Here is a 16593-nt window from a genome sequence, read left to right as displayed (position 1 = left end):
GGTTGGGATGTGAGTGGAGGGGCCAGGGCAGCCTTCAGTGGGAGCGGAGCCTCCTGGGGGAGTGACGGGCCCTACCCGGCTGTGGTAGGCATCCAGGTCGAGGGTGGCCCAGCCTCTGCTCCGTGGGAAGACTTACACACTTTTCCGGGACGTGAGATGTAGACATTCCCAGAGCAGTTTATGAGGGTGGATTGCAAACCCTGTGGAAGGATAGCACGAAGAGACAGGGCCCAAGATGTCACATCTGTGATTGAAACCCCACAGGGCACCAGGGGCTGTGCTAGTGCTCGGGCTTGTGTGCGATACTTCTCCTTTCCCTGTGATTTAGCTGTTCCAGGCAGTCATTTACTATCTTAACACACAGCTCTTGGCCTCCTCTGTGTCTAATTCAGGTTGTGCAAAACATTTGAGTCTCTCTGCCTTTGTGTATCCACCTGCCCTGACTGGGCCCTTTGCCCTCTGACCTCGTTGTGGCCTTTGTCCCGCCCCCCTGCCAGGCCTGACCTCCGCCCTCTTTGCTCCTCTCTGCCTCCTGGTCCCCCTGACCCCGGCTACCCAGGACCTGCCTTCTTCCTCAGTGTTTGGCAGGGTCGGGCCAGCAGTAGGTCTTGGTGGCCCAAAGTACTTTTTGTTTCTTAGACATCATGGTAGAAATTGAGATTGAGGGTTTTCTATGAATTAAACTTATTTTGATTCATGGAAAATTGACAGCTCAGGCCAGCCAAAGGCTCAGATTCTAGGAGCTAAAAATAGGCGTGGGGAGTAGAGGGCAGGTTGGCAGGGGTAGAGGCTCCAGATGGGGCATGTGGGCTGGCACTGGCAGGGACAGCAGAGCCCTGAGCTCCAGGAGGCTGGCAGAGGAAGTAGGGCGAGTCCAGGTTTGCCTAGACAGCCCTCTCTCATCAAGCAACCATGCATGTTAAGGGGCGGAGCAGACAGCTTAAGCCTAATTTGTGATGAACTAAAGAATCAATGTGAAATTGCAGTGTTGGTTTTCTATTAGATGAGGCCAGACTTCAAACCAGAAAAAAAAAAAAACATTATTCAGGTCAAAGGGCAGGGTGCCTGCTTTGTATGTAAGTCGGCGGCTGGGAGCAGTTGTAACGCGGAGACTAACGAAAGTGCTGGACTCACTAACGGAGGAGGTGTTTGCTGCATGTGCTGTGTGGTCGGTTTTTAAAATGTTCAGCAGGATATTCTTAGGTTTCTAATAGACAAAAAAGTATCACAGAGAACGCAGGAGGAGGTCAGAATATGCCCGGGAGCCTAATTTATGATGAAGATGGCATTTTAGTTCACTGAGGAAGGGTTGTGTAGTTTAGTAAGTGGAATTGGCTTAATTAGCCATCTGTCTTGAAAAAAATGTCATCCTAACTCACACCACACAGAGTAAATTTGAATGGATTAATGGTTAGAATGTGAAAAAATAGCACAAGAATACCAGGCATCCCTTGGAGACTATTGTGAATGACCTCTAGAATGTGGGAGAACTTTCTAAGTGACCAGTAAAGGAGGAGCTCAGGAGGACACCATGACAGATTTGACTACATGAGAGCTAAAAATGAGAGTATGGCAAGACACTGCAAATGACAAATGACGTAGTTGAGGGAAGTGTCTGTGACGCGCACTCATGACCTACCTGCTTGTCACCAACCGGTGTGCTCACACTGGACACGCTTACCACGAGGGGGCCACGGGATCCGCAGGGCGCGTCTGGGACCTGACCCCAGGAGCCCCACGTGCACAGGTGTGTCTGGTTTCAGTGGCATGGCAGCAACGTTCCCCTGGTGCTTGGCTTGTGCCCCCATCCCAGAGGCAGGAACCCAGGCCTGGTGGGGGTGTGCATGCGGGGCCACCGGCGGCAGCGGCAGGTTGTTTCCAGACAGCAGTTGGGTGGACCCATCCCTGTCGGTCTGCCTGTGGAACACTGTGTCATTCCTGAAAAGGATGGAGGTACATCCACAGGTAGTAACGTATTTATTGTACAGCAAAGAGAAAGAGCTTATCGTTTTAGTGAACAAGTTCAGAACTACCTCCTCCCATGTGTGTAATCCTTATGCAGTTGTGAGACCAGAGATAGCCCTGGAGGCTTTCCAACCAAATGGTCAACTCAGCAGCATGGGGGGGCGGAGGGGTTGGAGGGGAGGAAGGATGATTTACTGTGTCCATATATGCTTTTGTAGCATGGTTGCCATGAATCTATATTTCCTTTGTAATTAAAACTGTTCAAAGATAGATAAAGAATACAATTTATTTATAGAACTCTCTGGTTTATTTTGAGAGAGCACTCGAAGAGGGGAGGTGCAGAGAGAGAGAGAGAGAGAGAGAGAGAGAGAGAATCCCAAGCAGGCTTCACGCTCAGCATAGAGCCAGACTCAGGGCTTCATCCCATAAACTGTGAGATCATAACCGAAGCCAAAATCAAGAGCCAGACACCCAACTGACTGAGCCACCCAGGCTCCCATCTTTATAAAACTCTTTAAAAAAAATTTTTTTTTTTAATTTATTTTTGAGAGAGACAGAGAGATAGAGTGTGAGCGGGTTAGGGGCAGAGAGAGAGGAGACACAGAATCCAAAGCAGGCTCCAGGCTCTTGAGCCATCAGCATAGAGCCCAATATGGGGCTTGAACTCATGAAATGTGAGATCATGACCTGAGCCGAAGTCGGACACTTAACCGACTGAGCCACCCAGGTGCCCCCCCAAAAAATTTTTAATATTTTAAAATTTTTAGTTATCTGTTTTTAAAATGTTTTTTAATGTTTATTTATTTATGAGACAGAGAGAGACAGAGCATGAACGGGGGAGGGTCAGAGAGAAAGGGAGACACGGAACCTGAAGCAGGCCCCAGGCTCTGAGCTGTCAGCATAGAGCCCGACGCGGAGCTTGAACTCACAGAGCGTGAGATCATGACCTGAGCCAAACTCAGACGTTTAACCAACTGAGCCACCCAGGGGCCCCCCCAAAAAAAATTTTTTTAAGGGTCACCTGGGAGGCTCAGTCAGTTAAGCATCCGGCTTCGGCTCAGGTCATGATCTCACCATTCATGAGTTCGAGCCCCACATCAAGCTCTGTGCTGACAGCTCAGAGCCTGGGGCCTGCTTCGGATTCTGTGTCTCCCTCTCTCTCTGCTCCTCCCCCATTCGTGTTCTGTGTGTCTCTGTCTTGCTCTCAAAAATGAATAAACATTAACAAAAAAAATTTTTTTTTAATTTTTAAATGTTTATTTATATTTGAGAAAGAGAGTAAGAGAGGGAGAGAATGAGTGGGGGAGAGGCAGAGAGAGAGCGAGACACAGAATCTGAAGCAGGCTCCAGGCTCTGAGCTGTCTGCACAGAGCCCGGCATGGGGCTCGAATGCACGAACTGCGAGATCATGACCTGAGCCGAAGTCGGACACCCAACTTACTTAGCAGCCCAAGGTGCCTCTAAAACTCTTAATTTTAAACACAGAGCTTTCTAAAAGGGATGATGCATATTATTAGTTACTATGGATTATGTGCCTACTGTATTCCCATAAATGGGATAGATGATTTTGTAGCATGTGTTACAATTTGGACCCACCTGGCTCAGGAGTTAAACAGAAAATAACTAAGTGATTAACTCAGCAGGTAGGTCTGGCATGTCTACCATTCACCAGGAATTCACTTTCTGCACTGTGAAGGGCCTGGCCTAACTGTGGTTTGTGGGTGAGTTTCTGATTTAAGGTAAATGAAATGGGCATTTAATCACAAAGCTCTGAATTATGTTTCATTTTACATTTAAACTTTATCAGAAATTGCCTTTATTATTACACACAATACATGGACATGGTCAGTGTTTAATATCAAAGACAGGTATTATTGGCTATTAAATTCATAAGCACTTCTACTTAATTATAAACATAATGCATGTTTTTTAAAAACTAAGTTCTAAGTTTTCAAGAATAAGAAAAAAGAGACTCCTTCCCCCACTGAGAGGCTTCACAGCCAGCGTTTGGGTAACATCTCGGTTCTTCTGTTCAGGTACTTCTCCTCCATTCTTATTTTTCCTATGGAGATACCTTGTGGGCACATACACGTTTATTAGATGTTAACTACACACGTATATACATCTATATCACATATATCTTTTGAGAATTTTACTCCAAACATTTCTACGTATTTCTGGAAGTTCTTTGTAAAAACCACTTTGGTTGCTGTGCAGCCTTCTCCTAGACTCGCTTTCCTTGTCCTCCCCTCCCTCACCTGGCCGCTCTGTTGCTCGGGGCACCGGTAGCTTCCTGCCTATGTCCTCAGGGGTCCGACCCACTGTCTGAAGCCTCGCGTCCTGGCCTAGCGCTGGTTGAAGGCATTTTATCTGTCGTAGTCTCCATTGTTGAATGTTTAATTGTTTCCTTGTTTTTTTGCCAACACAAATATTGCTATAATAAACATTGATCATTTACGAATCTTCGTTTTATGTATTATAATTGACCCTCAAACAACGTATCTTTGAACTATGTGGGTCCACTTACACGTGGATTTTTTCCAATAAATACAGTGCAGTACTATAAATGTATTTTCTCTCCCTTATGATCTCATTTTTTTCTCTTCCCTTATGATGGTCTTAATAACATTTTCTTTTCTCTGGCCTACTTCTTTATAAGAACACAATGTGTAACACATGTACCTAAAAACCATGTGTTAATCAACTGTCTGTGTTGTTGGTAAGGCTCCTGGTCAACAGTAGGCTATTAGTAGTTGTTTTTTTATTTAATTGAAGTATAATTAGCACACAATGCTGTGTTAGTGTCAGGTGTGCACCATAGTGACTCAGTAGTCCTACACATTGCTCAGGGCTCATCACCATAAGTGTGGTCACCATCTGTCACCATACAGGGTTGTTACAGTTTTCTGTGCTATACTTTTCATCTCCCTGACTTACTTATTTGATAACTGGCAGTTTATATAACCCCTCACCCCCTTCGTCTGTTTCACCCACCCATCCCCACCCCTACCCCCTCTGGCAACTGCTGGTTTGTTCTCTGTATTTGTGAGTCTGGTGTTTGTTTGTTTGCTTTTAAGATTCCATATATAAGTGAAATTGTATGCCACTTGTCTTTCTCTGACTTATTTCACTTAGCATTGCACCTCCAGCTCTATCCATGTTGTCACAAATGGGAAGATTTCTTTCATTTTTATGGTTGAGTAATATATATGTATAACAGTAATGTAAATAGCATAATATAATAATGTTAATATAATATATATTATATGAATAACATAACATAATATGAATAAAGCCATAATAAACATAAGGGTGCATATATCTTTTCAAATTAGCGCTTTCATTTTCTTTGGGTAAATACCCAGTCGTGGAATTACTGGATCATATGGTTAATTCTATATTTAATTTTTTGAGGAGCCTCCACACCGTTTTCCACAGTGGCTGCACCATTTTGTACTCCCACCAACAGTACATGAGGGTCCCTTTTCTCCACATCCTCCCCAACACTTGTTGTTTCTTGTGTTTTTGAGTTTAGCCATTCTGACAGGTGTGAGGTGGTATCTCATTGTGGTTTTGATTTGCATTTCCCCGATGATGATGATGTTGAGCATCTTTTCATGTGTCTGTTGGCCATCTGTGTGCCTTCTTTGGAAAAATGTCCATTCAGGGGCTCCTGGGTGACTTAGTCAGTTGAACGTCCGATTCTCGATTTTGTCTCAGGTCATGATCTCAGGGTCACGGGATGGAGCCCCATGTCGGGCTTCATGCTGAGTACCAAGTCTGCGTGAGATTCTCTCTCTCCCTCACCTTCTGCCCCTCTCCTGCTTGCATGAAGGGTTTCTCAAAAGAAAATAAAGATAAATTAAAAAAAAAAAAGAAAATTGTCTGTTGAGGTCCTCTTCCTATTTTTAATCAGATTATTTTTCTGGTGTTGCGTTGTACAAGTTCTTTATATATTTTGGATATCAATCCTTTATAGATTATGTCCTTTACAAATATCTTCTCTCATTTAGTAGGTTGCCTTTTGATTTTGTTGGTGGTTTCCTTTGCTGTGCATGAGATTTTTATTTTGGTGGAGTTATTTTTGCTTCTGTTTCTCTTGCCTGAGGAGGCATATCCATAAATATGTTGCTCCGGCCAATGTTCATGAGGTTACTTACTGCCTATGTTTTCCTTTGGGATTTTTATGGTTTCAAGTCTCACATTTAGGTCTTTAATCCATTTTGTTTTTATTTATTATTATTACCTTTTTAATGCTTATTTTTATTTTTCTCTTTTTGAGAGAGAGAGAGAGAGAGCACGCCAGAGTGTGAGCAGGGGAGGGGCAGAGAGAGAGAGAGAGGGAGACATAGAATCCGAAGCAGCTCCAGGCTCCGAGCTGTCAGCACAAAGTCTGAGCTCACAGTTCCAGCTCACGAACTGTGAGACCATGACCTGAGCCAAAGTCAGATGCTCAACCAACTGAGCCCCCCAGGCGCCCAAGATCTTTAATCTGTTTTGAGTTTGTTTTGTATGTGGTGGAGGAGGGCGGTCCAGCTTTGTCCTTATGCATGTTGCTGTCCAATTTTCCCAACACCATCAGTTGGAGGGACTGTCTAGTTGAGGGACCCACTATCACTGGGATTGTGATACCTCCAGCTTTGTTCTTCTTTCTCAAGATTGCTTTGACTGCTCAGGGTCTTTGTGGTTCCATACAAATTTTAGGATCATTTGTTCTAATTCTGTGGAAAATGCTGACAGGGATTGCATTAAATCTGTAGGTTGCTTTGGGTAATATGGACATTTTAACAGTATTGGTTCTTCCAACTCACGAGCATGGAATGTCTTTCCATCTTTTTGTGTCGTCTTCAGTTTCTTTCATGAATGTTTCACAGTTTCATAGTCTTCAGAGTGTAGTTCTTTCACTTCCTTGACTAAGTTTATTCCTAGGTATTTCATTATTTTTGGTGCAGTTGTAAATGGGATTGTTGTCTTAATTTCTCTTTCTGCTACTTCATTATTACTGTAAAGGAATGCAGATTTCTGTGCATTAATTTTGTATTTTGTGACTTTACTGAATTCATTTATCAGTTGTAATAGATTTTTAGTAGAGTCTTCAGGGTTTTCTATAAATAGTATCATGCCATCTGCAAATACTAAAAGTTTTACTTCTTCCTTACCAATTTAGATGCCTTTTTATTTCTTTTTCTTGTCTGATTGCTATAGCTAGGACTTTTGTAACTATGTTGAATTAAAAGTAGGGAGAGTGGATATCATTGTCTTGCTCCTGATCTTAGGAGAAAAATCTCAGTTTTTCCCCATTGAGGTTGTTTGCTGTGGGTTTTTCATACATGGCCTTTATAACGTTGAGGTGTGTTCCGTCTAAACCTACTTTGTCAAGGGTTTGGTTTTTTTTTTTTTTATTATCAGTGGGTGTTGTATTTTGTCAAGTGCTTTTTCTGCGTCTATTGAGGTGATCGTCTGGTTTTTATCAATTCTCTTGTTGATGTGATGTATTTCATTGATTTGCAGATGTGGAACCACCCTTGCCTCCCTGGAATAGATCCCACTTGATCGTGGTGGATGGTATTCTTTTTTAATGTATTGTTGGATTTGGTTTGCTAGTATTTTGTTGAGGAGTTTTGCATCCATGTTCATTAGGGATATTGGCCTATAGTTCTCTCTTTATCTGGCTTGTAATGCTGGTCTCCTAGAATGAATTGGGAAGTTTTCCTTTTTCTTCTATTTTTTGGAATAGCTTGAGAAGAGTAGTTAAGTTTTAGGGGAATCAAAAATTATATGTGGATTTGTGACTTCACAGGGGCATCACCTGTAACCACTGCATTCGTTGTTTAAGGGTAAAGTTGTATTTTCCCAGGAGATCTAGATATTGATTTATTCATGGCTTTCAAAAAAATATTTTAGAAGACTGAGCAGCTATGGCAACTGTGGAAATCAGCCAGGTGTAAGGGGAGGCAGAAAAGTAGTGTGTGCCTGACAGAAGCTTCCTTGGCCTCTTGTATGGCATAGCAACAATGTGTGGGCGCCTCAGTGTCAAGCTGTGGATCCTTGAAAGTGTGGAAAGTGAACTTCTGCTTTGTCAGGCTTGGCCCCTTGATGTGATGGTGGCTTTTCAGGGACGACAAGTGGGAGAGCATCCCTGCCCCCGCCTGGGAGGCTGGGGCTGCTCTGCTCTCAGCTGAGGGGCTCCCGAGCCCCTTTCCACCACAGCTCCTTGCCCTGGGCACCGTCCCGAAGCCGTGGCTGCTCATCGGTTCCAGGATAAAGAGGTTCAGAGATGCGGTCGAGGTGCCAGCTCACCAGCACCTGCCTCCAAGCTCTGAGAGTCTCAGCTGCTGTGTAAATACACCAGGCCCTCGCTTGCTACACAGCCTGCCTCCCTGGCGTGTTGGGACGAGGGTGTGAGGCACAGGGATAGCACATGGTTGGTGGCCCACTGGGGACACGGCCAGGAACCCCTGCGGGCAGAGGTTTCAGACCGTGGGTGGTGGCTGTTCTGCCTTGAGGGAGTGAGGGCCTCTTGGTCTCACCTGTGAGCTGGGAAGGCCTGTAGCGTGCCGCCAGCCCTGGGCCACCTGGAGGGCTCTGTCCGGGGCCCTCGGGTTTGGGCAGCGGAGGGCCGGCCAGGGCTGACTGGTGCTGCTGGGCGGGAGAGGGCGCCGGCGCCCCGGCTGCGCTTCTGTGCCAGCTGGGGCCTCGTGGTGTTAGGCTGAAGAGGAAGGTACATCTGTCTCTCCTGGCCAGTCTTGCAGACTGATAAATGAGGAAGGAAAAACCAAAGTTTCAGGTTTTCCATTGCTTCCTATTCTAAACTTGCCATTAGGATGCAAACCCAGGGGCCAGCACAGGCTTTGGTTTGTGGTTCTCTGCGGGGGGCCGCACATTGGAGCCGTCCGTCCGTGTGGCCAGTGACCCAAGGAGGGTGGCCACTCCCACTGTGTGGTGCTGGGGGCAGGGCCCTCGGTGTCACCCCTAGTGGGTGATATTGCTGCCGGTTGAAGGTTCGGGTGATGACCACCCAGCAGTGCCAGGCTTGGATGGCGGCAGTGGCTCTGCCGGCGGGTGGTGGGTGACTGCTGGCGACCACGCAGGCCCTTCCTAAGGTTTGGCTGCATCTGGCGGGGGGCTGGGCTGTGGCAGGAGCTCTCTCCGGGGCCCGGGTCTGTGTGACCAGCCTGCAGCCCCCTTTGGAGGACTGTGGTCTCTGCAATAGATACAGGGGCCTCTGGGGTTCTGCAGCACATGTTGGTGCCTTGGGGTCTTTCAGACACTTGCACTTTGATCAGGGGAGAGCTACCCTGATGGGAAGTGCTGCTCAGAGAGCGTCCGCTTGGACCCAAAGTCCAACAGCCAGCGGGCAACCAGGCACATGTCTCATGGCATCAGAGAGGTGGTGGGCTGCGTGTCTTTGCCAGACGCCCCCGAGACATTGGTGGCAAGCAGACCCCTCAATCACTCCCTGGGCCGGGCTCACGAGTCTGCAGAGGACGCAGCGCTGCCTTACTCTGGCAGATGAGGACATCGAGGGGCTGGGAGCTGCAGGCTCTGACTCTAGTCCCTGCTCTGGGACTGGTTACTCCTTGGGGACCCAGAGCAACACACGCCTTCCGTGTGAAGCAGGTCTGCAGCCTGGCCTTTTGCTCTTTGCTTGTCCCACAGCTCCCAGACCCTGAGAGGGTGATCCCCGGTTCCCTTGGGAGAGAGGGCCTGAGTTTCAAGCCCAGAAGGGAGACGTCAGTGCACTGTCAGGCCTCTGAGGGCCATAGACTTCCCAGGTCGCCATGGCACAGGGTGAGGGGCGCTGCCTGTGGGCTTGGTTCCCGCCCCGGCCAGCACCAGGGTCTGCCCAGCCCTGTTCCAGTGAGGCTCCTCAGCAGGAAAGCCCCCGTCCCCACCATCTAGCAGGTGGGCCCGGGGCAGACCGCTGTTGAGAAAGTCCTGCAGGAACACCACACCCGTGTTACCGGGCCCTGGAATCACCGCCTGTGTGCCACAGGCCACCTCAGGCTCTGGTGTGTGTCAGAGGGGCATCTGCAGCAAGGAAGGCGGAGGTGGTGTGCTGACCAAAATGCCACCGCGGTGTGGTGAGGAGCCCAGACAGCCCCGTGGGTTTTGAATCCCAGTTCTGCTTTGAGATGGGTGTCATGCTCAGAAAGCTGTGCCTGTGGCTGGTGAGCTCTGCGAGGTCACTGGTATTGGGGGTGTTGTGACACCTGTGATCAATGTGTCACTCCCTCTGGGCAGAGGACCTCTCCACAGTCCTTGGATTTTTCTTTTTAATGTTTATTTTTGAGAGAGAGACAGAGAGACCGAAAGAGCATGAGCAGGGGAGAGAGAGAGAGAGGGAGACTCAGAATCCGAGGCAGGCTCCAGGCTCTGAGGTGTCAGCACAGAGCCTGACATGGGGCTCGAACTCACCAACTGCGAGATCATGACCTGAGCTGAAGTCGGACGCCCAACCGACTGAGCCACCCAGGCGCCCCTCTCAGCCCTTGGATTTTAAAGATAAGGTATCTGGGCTCAAGGGGATGGGCAAGTGGCCGCACAGAAGTCCAGCACTGGGAGGGGGGCTGGGTGACCTGAATGTTGAGATGAAATCAGAGTCTCCAGGTACTTTTTTTCACTATTTCAGCAAAGTTTTGCAAGACATCCTGTGTGCGTCCACGTGGCCTCATTCCTAGTGGCCCATGGTTCCTCCAGGACAGCCGGCCTGTACTCCGGCCAGTGTTTCCTGCCTAATTAGACCAATGGCAGCGTTAAAAATAACTTTGGAGTTTAAACAAATCCAGCTGAGCAGAGATCCCTGGCTTCCATGGGAGGTGCTGGGGGCAGGGGTTTGAAGGACACTTGCTTCAGCCCCTGGGAGGGAGGGGTCGCCACAGCCTGTGCTGCAGTCTGGGGCGTGAAGTCAGGTGGGGACACACAGCCCAAATGTGCCGGGTGGGCCTGGAATCCAGCAGAGGTTCCTGCTTTCTTGCGGTTGGCAGACGGACAGACCTTTTCTTCTCTCCTGTGCATGAATCAGCTAACACAGCAGTCTGTGGCCTTTTGGAAATAATTTTAAAGCTTTTATTACTTCATTTTTAAAATCCCTCTGAAGGTCCTGCCTCCTCAACCCATGGGCCTTCCAGCTGCCTCTCTCCTTGCCAGCCTATCATGAAGAAGTATGTCTTCCGGAATGTTCCATGGGTGATGCATCTGAGGTCATCTTGGCAGGCCTAGGACTTTTGACCTCTGGGTGGTTCCCGGTTAGCTCCAAGGATGGCTCTTTTGTTCAGCATGTGTTTGCCAAGAGTGAGGATTGGCTCTGGGAAGTGAGTGAGGGGTGACGGAGCCCGTGAGGCCTGGCCTTTGCTCTCAGCAGGGGCAGACTGTGCACAGAACACAGCGATCATGTGGGGTGGGAGGGGGCGCCTGCACGCCCTGGGAGTGGCACAGGGCAACCCTGCCATGTAGCTCCAGGGATGGGGCGGATGTGGATGCTGGGAGTGTGGGTCAGCATGGCCCGCGGTGGAGGAGACACAGGGGCTTGGGCCAGCGCCGCGTTTTGACTCGTGGAGGTGAGTCGTTGGAGGTCATCCTGCACACGCAGATGGGTGTTAGCTGGTGGGGATCTCTGAATGCTCGGTGGGCAGAAGTGCTTTGTTTGGTGGGCAATGGGTGCTTTTGAGGGCAGAGGAGGGAAGGACAGTGCCCCACGCACGTCAGCCACTTGCTGTCAGTACAGAATGGGCATGTGGGGGAGGTTTGGCAAAATGGTGGTCCGGCGGGAACAGATGTCCGTGGAAGCACAGCTCTTCCTAGAGAGGGTGCTAAGGCTTCTGGGTCTTTACAGCCACGGAGGAGGGTGGTCCGTTCAGGGAGGGTCTCCTGAGGCAACGAGGAGGCACTCCGGCTAGGGACAGTGTCAGAACAGCTGGGTGTCACTCAAGTGCAGCAAGGTGGGCTTAGGACCGTGACCCGGGAGCCCAGAACCCCCCTGGGGCTGGTAGCACACAGGTTCTGTGCTCACACACCAGCCTTGGGCGGCCCTGAAATCTGCCTTCTGACACGGTGCGGCTGCCGCTGCTCTCCTGGGGACGACTTTCTTTTTTCTTTCTTTTTAAATAATTTGTTGTCCAGTTTGTTAGCATACAGTGTATACAGTGCGCTCTCGGCTCGGGACTAGATTCCCATGGTTTATCGCTTACATACAACACCCAGTGCTTATCCCAAGTGCCCTTTTCAGTGCCCGTCACCCATTTTCCCCTCTCCCCTGCCCCCCATGAGCAACCCTCAGTTTGTCCTCTGTATTTAAGAGTCTCTTATGGTTTCTTTTCCTCTCTCTCTGTTTGTATCTTATTTTTCCTTCCCTTCTCCTGTGGTCTTCTGTTAAGTTTCTCAAATCCCACACATGAGTGAAATCATATGATACCTCTCTTTCTCTGACTTATTTCACTTAGTATAATACTCTCTAGTTCCATACTCCATTGTATATATATACACCACATCTTCTTTATCCATTCATCCGTTGATTGACATTTGGGCTCTTTCCATACTTTGGCTATTATTGATAGCATGGCTATAAACATTGAGGTGCATGCACCCCTTTGAATCAGTACCCCTGTATTCTTTGGATAAATACCTAGTAGTACAATTGCTGGGTCATAGGGTAGTTCTATTTTTAATTTTTTGAGGAACCTCCACACTGTTTTCCAGAGTGGCTGCACCAGCTTGCATTCCCACCAACAATGCAAAAGAGATCCTCTCTCTTCGCATCCTCGCCAACATCTGTTGTTGCCTGAGTTGTTAGCCATTCTGACAGGTGTAAGGTGGTATCTCATTGTGGTTTTGATTTGTATTTCCCCGATGATGAGTGATGTTGAGCATTTTTTTCATGTGTCAATTGGCCATCTGGATGTCTTCTTTGCAAAAGTGTCTATTCATGTCTTCTGCCCATTTCTTCGCAGGATTATTTGTTTTTGGGTGTTGAGTTTGAGAAGTTCTTGATAGATTTTGGGTACTAACCCTTTATCTGATATGTCATTTGCAAATATCTTCTCCCATTCTGTTGGTTGCCTTTTAGTTTTGCTGATTGTTTCCTTCGTGGTGCAGAAGATTTTTATCTTGATGAGGTCCCAATAGTTCATTTTTGCTTTTGTTTCCCTTGCCTCCGGGGACGTATTGAGTAAGAATTTGCTGTGGCTGAGGTCAAAGAGGTTTTTGCCTGCTTTCTCCTCGAGGATTTTGATGGCTTCCTGTCTTACATTGAGGTCTTTCTTCCATTTTGAGTTTATTTTTGTGTATGGTGTGAGAAAGTGGTCCAGGTTCATTCTTCTGCATGTCGCCGTCCAGTTTTCCCAGCACCACTTGCTGAAGAGACTGTCTTTATTCCATTGGATATTCTTTCCTGCTTTGTCAAAGATTAGTTGGCCATACGTTTGTGGGTCCATTTCTGGGTTCTCTATTCTGTTCCATTGATCTGAGTGTCTGTTCTTGTGCCGGTACCATACTGTCTTGATGATTACAGCTTTGAAGTATAACTTGAAGTCTGGGATTGTGATGCCTCCTGCTTTGGTTTTCTTTTTCAAGATCTCTTTGGCCATTCAGGGTCTTTTGTGGTTTCATACAAATTTTAGGGTTGTCTGTTCTAGCTCTGTGAAGAATGTTGGTGTTATTTTGATAGGGATTGCACTGAACATGTAGATTGCTTTGGGGAGTATCGACATTTTAACAATACTTGTTCTTCCTATCCAGGAGCATGGAATCTTTTTCCATTTTTTTGTGTCTTCTTTAATTTCTTTCATAAGCTCTCTATAGTTTTCAGCGTATAGATTTTTCACCTCTTTGGTTAGGTTTATTCCTAGCTATTGTATGGTTTTTGGTGCAGTTGTGAATGGGAACGATTCCTTGCTTTCTCTTTCCGTTGCTTCATTATTGGTGTATAGGAATGCAAGTGATTTCTGTACATTGATTTTATATCCTGTGACTTTGCTGAATTCATGGATCAGTTCTAGCAGGTTTTTGGTGGAGTCTTTCAGGTTTTCCACATATAGCATCATGTCCTCTATGATGGGGACTACTTTCTGAGCCACTGGAGTGTTGCTTGTCCTGATGATTGGCCACCCAGTTTACAGATGGGAAACTGAGGCCTAGGGAGGCAGGCTGATGTGCCCAGGTCATGTGGTTTGGGTAGTGTTGTCTCGTGCTGTTTCTCCTGAGTCTCTGGGGTACAGGTGTAGACTGGTGTGTGTGTGTGAGTGCTTGCACATGAAGCTGTGCCCACACCTTGAAGCACTGTCCTGAGGCCACAGTGGGAAGCCCTTGAACACAGGATGTCAAGCCAAAGAGGCCAGAGGCCGAATGTGCATGATTGCATTTATACGAAAGACCCCAAAGAGGCAGATCTGTGAGCCAACAGTGGGTTGCTGGGGGCGGAGGCCAGGACAGGGTGAAGGCTCTCAGGGCGGCTTCACTTGCAGTTGATGAAAATCCTTTGGAATTAGTGTTGATAGTTGTACAACTCTGTGAATTTACTGAAAAGCACTGAGTTGTACATTTTAAAAGGTTGAATTTTATATGTAAATTGTGTCAATAAAAAATCATTGCAAAATTACAAAAAAGCCTAAATTATTCACCTTTCGAGGACGACAGGACACTAATTCGTTACTTGAAAATCTGGTAAATAAATGGAATAATCAAGCATTTATCCCAGCTTTCTGTGTGAGCTTCACGAAAGAGTTATCAAATGGTAGATGAGGGGCAAGCTTCTCTGTATAAAATTACTTCAGTTTATAAATTAAAACGAGAGGTGAGGGGCTCCTGGGTGGCTCAGTTGGTTGGGCGTCTGACTGCAGCTCAGGTCATGATCTCATGGTCTGTGAGTTCTAGCCCCGCATGGGGCTCTGTGCTGACAGCTCGGAGCCTGGAGCCTGCTTTGGATTCTGTGTCCCCCTCTCTCTCTGCCTCTCCCCTGTTTGTGCTCTCTCTCTCTCTCTCTCTCTCTCTCTCTCTCTCTCTCAAAAAATATATAAACATTAAAAAAATTTTTTTAAAGGTGAAATTCAAATCCAGTCTGCAACCTCTAGTGCTTTAACAGGTCTGGCTCCATTTTTATGAGGTTCAGAACAGGCAAAACTAACAGATGTTATAAAATTTTGAAGAGTGCTAAGCCCTCCTGGGAGGGGTATTGACCTGGGAAGACTGGAAGAACATTCTAGAGTGCTGGGACCATTCCACATCTTGGTCTGGCTACTGATTACATACTGTGCACATATGTGAAATTCACTGAGTTGTGCTTACCAAGTGTATGTTCACTCCCAACAAAAATGTACGAATAAAAATGAAATTAGGGGTGCCTGGGTGGCTTGGTCAGTTGAGCGTCCAACTTCAGCTCAGGTCATGATCTCGAGGTTTGTGAGTTCAAGCCCCGCATTGGGCTCTGTGCTGACAGCTCAGAGCCTGGAACCTGCTTCGGATTCTGTGTCTCCCTCTCTCTCTGCCCCTCCCCCACTCACACTCTGTCTCTCTCTCTCTCTCTCCCCGAAGAATAAATAAATATTAAAAAAATTTTTTTAAATTAAATTAAATTAAATGTAAAATTTAAAAGAATTTATTTATACCCTTTCTTGCTCCAGAAAAGGATGTTGGGTGGAATGTGGCCCCTGTGTCATAACCACAGTCACACAGAACAGCCACGGCCTCGGTCAAAACACTGGTAGGCATCTTTACTTTTCTTTTTTAAATTGTGATAAAATGTGCATAACATAAAATTCACCATTTCGGGACACTGGGTGGCTCAGTTGGTTGAGCTTCTGACTGGACTCTTGGTTTCTGCTCAGGTCACATCCCAGGGTTGAGAGATCAAGCCCTGTGTTGGGCTCCCTCTGCTTCCCTCCCCTGCTTGTGCACACACAGGCTCTCTCTCTTTCAAAAAAAAAAATCACCATCTATCCCTTTTTAAGTATAGACTTCAGTGGGATTTACTGCATTCTCTTGTCATGCAACCACCACTCACCTTTAGTTTCAGACTTTTTAATCACCCACAGGAGTAGTGTGTATTCCTCCAGCAAGCCCGTCCCACCTGCCCCTGCACAGCCTGTGATGTCCGCTGGTCTCTGGATGGCAGGTGCACACGTCTGGGTTGTCCCCACCTTCGGGCTACTGTGAACAGCGCTGCCGTGGACATTCATCTGCACCTTTCTGTTCTCAGTTCTTGTGAGCGTTTGGCTGCCTGCTTCCCACAGGGCTGCGCTGCTCACGCTCCCAGTGGCCGTGGAGGAGTGCCACACTTTCTCACCGACACCTGGTGTTTTCCTGTGTTACAGACATCCCAGCTGCCCTCATGGTGGAGGGTCTCTCCCTGCTGGTCTGTCTTGCGTTTCCCTGGACACATGATGCTGAGCGTCCTTTCCTGTCCGTGTGCCAGTTTGGATATCTTGGGGAAAATGTCCTTCAGGTTGTTTGCCTGTTTTTAAATTGGGTCATTTGTAGCTGTTGAGTTGTAGGAACTCTTTATGTATTTTGGATACCAGAATGCTTACCAGATCTGTGGCCTGCAGGTTCTGTTTTGTGGTAACTGTCTCCCACACTCTGCATTGCTGCACACCTCTGCTCTCATCGCCTGTTTCTTTCTGTCCAGCTCGGAGG

At 47.4% G+C, this 16593-nt stretch overlaps 1 protein-coding gene across 2 annotated transcripts in view; it reads left to right on the top strand.

The window, feature by feature from the left end:
* The window catches only part of RASA3 (RAS p21 protein activator 3), a 119964-nt gene that overhangs the window by 20388 nt on the left and 82983 nt on the right, over positions 1-16593 (top strand). Inside the window, exon 2 of one of the 2 annotated variants that reach the window (XM_053218253.1) lies at positions 15582-15661. The exons of the other annotated variant lie outside the window; for it this stretch is intronic. The gene's annotated coding sequence lies outside the window, so the exon portion shown is untranslated. The remainder of the gene's footprint in view (positions 1-15581; positions 15662-16593) is intronic. 2 annotated transcript variants of the gene reach the window in all.

The sequence above is a fragment of the Acinonyx jubatus genome, chromosome A1, assembly GCF_027475565.1.
Source record: "Acinonyx jubatus isolate Ajub_Pintada_27869175 chromosome A1, VMU_Ajub_asm_v1.0, whole genome shotgun sequence".
In the NCBI taxonomy this organism is placed as follows: Eukaryota; Metazoa; Chordata; class Mammalia; order Carnivora; family Felidae; genus Acinonyx; species Acinonyx jubatus.
The sequence above is the reverse complement of the archived record's forward strand: the minus strand, read 5'-3'. Positions and strand labels throughout refer to the sequence as shown.